This window comes from Echinococcus granulosus (assembly GCF_000524195.1).
Source record: "Echinococcus granulosus chromosome Unknown EG_S00111, whole genome shotgun sequence".
NCBI lineage: Eukaryota > Metazoa > Platyhelminthes > Cestoda > Cyclophyllidea > Taeniidae > Echinococcus > Echinococcus granulosus.
In genome coordinates this window covers 236,667-238,690 of record NW_020170491.1, presented here as the reverse complement: position 1 = coordinate 238,690, position 2,024 = coordinate 236,667, and positions in this window count along the sequence as shown.

Here is a 2,024-nt window from a genome sequence, read left to right as displayed (position 1 = left end):
GAGGCAGCCATAAATTTCAAATAGCTAATTTCTCGATTGACCCATTTAGTTTCCCACAGCACACTTCATTTCTTTTAAAAGGGGAGGAAATTAAGCACGGAAACTGCAAAAGAGGTAAGTTATAATGACTCTCCTCTACTAGGGAGATAAGACCTCGAGGCTGTATTTAGAACACAGGAGGCGCCTTTAGTCCTAAAGCGAATGGCCAATCTCTTACCATTTCAACATCTGTTATTGCACTATTGTTCTTTCTGCAGGGGAATTTCGTGCACAGTCCTGTGATGCTCTCACTATGCTGTCAACACTATTGCCTAGGTAGTGTCGAGGGAAGCTGACAATCGTGATATGGAGAAATATCATTAGAGATGCAAGGAGGATGGGTATGGATGGTGCTAGATATGATAATATAAATAAGAATGATGCCTATGAAGATGCTGAGAAATCAGTCCCCTTGACCCTGATCATCTAGCTCCGTCTCCTTTCACTACCAGTCCCACTCTGCCCCACCTAACAATGTGAATATTTTGGCTCTAGGCAGCACTGCATTTCCCTATCACAAACGTGGGTAGCCTTAAAATAAACTGCAATGAGGACAACTCGTTTGAAGCAAAATGAACATTGCTTTCCATTTTGACCATTAATGGCGAAAAGCTGCTCGAAAAAAGACCTTTGGCTTGAGCCCTTGAGAGATACTGTAGGATGAGCATGTTAACATTTAAGTTGCTTGCAGCTGACATGCTCGAAATGTACTTTCATGACTGCGAGCTCACGTGAGCTAGACCACCGATATGGCATTGTGATCCAACATTGTATGCTGATCCTGAGAGGGAAAAGAACATTCGTCCTACACATATTACACAATTTGAGATGCTCAACACCTCTAGCCAATCTTTTCCATCCGAGTGCCTAAAACTGAAGGCAGGAATGAAGAAGCAAGAACACATTACTTGCCTGAAATCTTTGTATGAATTTGCTGAAAGCAATTACCACTGAAGGTGAATGCAGGCATGGGATCCCAGCTATGTTAAGGAGGGACTATTAGCAGTGCGGACCATCGTCATCCTTAAGAATGAGACGTGATTATACAGCCACGCATTCTGCACGGTCCCAGACATTTACATGCGACTCGACTGAACTCACGCCTACATTTTAGCACTGAGGAATTTGAGACATTTTTAGCAGAAGCAGAAGTTGATGGTGCCGCCTCCTCGTCATTTGTTAATCTGCTAAGAAATCACTGAGAAGCAGTGTAACGCTTCTGAAGTGGGAGGTAGAGAGCCAAAATAATGTGTAGTAGAGGCGGCAGAAGGAGAATTACACGTCACTCTTGCGAGGGTGCATGGCGAGGGGCGGGTAAATTTCATACGTAAATGGCGCTACTCGAAGTTCGCGAAGCTTGACACCTGAATCAATAGGAGTGGCATAGCCCTTTCTGCATGAAATACATCACCAACTCAGCTGTATCATATCCGTGCTGCACAAATGCGTTGCATCAACCCCACTAGATAGTTTCACGTCTCCAAAGGCAATTGCGGTATCATTTACGTGGTGCAATCATGGATGCAAGTCAAGTAGGCTATCACGAAAGTGTCAATCAGCTAGCTGGTTTTCACGATGTACCCACTTATTGAATGAAAAGACAAAGTTCCACTTGAGATTGAAGAAATTGCGTGTGCCCGTTGTTGGTTTATTAACATTTTCTACCATCCTGAGCCTTAGATAGTATCAGGCAAGCAAATTTTTGTGTACATAAGGACCGGTGTACCTGTCGAAGCAAATTTTAGTGAGTGAGACGAAGAGTGAGGTGGCACATGAGCACGAGTCGAGAAGGAACGATGTGACCTACGTGGGCGTGTAACTAAGTACGCTTGTCGTACAAAGCACCCTGTCCAACAGGTGAGTGTGAAACTGCAGACTGGACTGTCTGCCCAGCACCAAACAGAGCACTCATCTCCGCGTACATCTGCTCAGCACAGGCCACTGACACTCACTCTCATTGCCAATCCTACACACATACACACGCA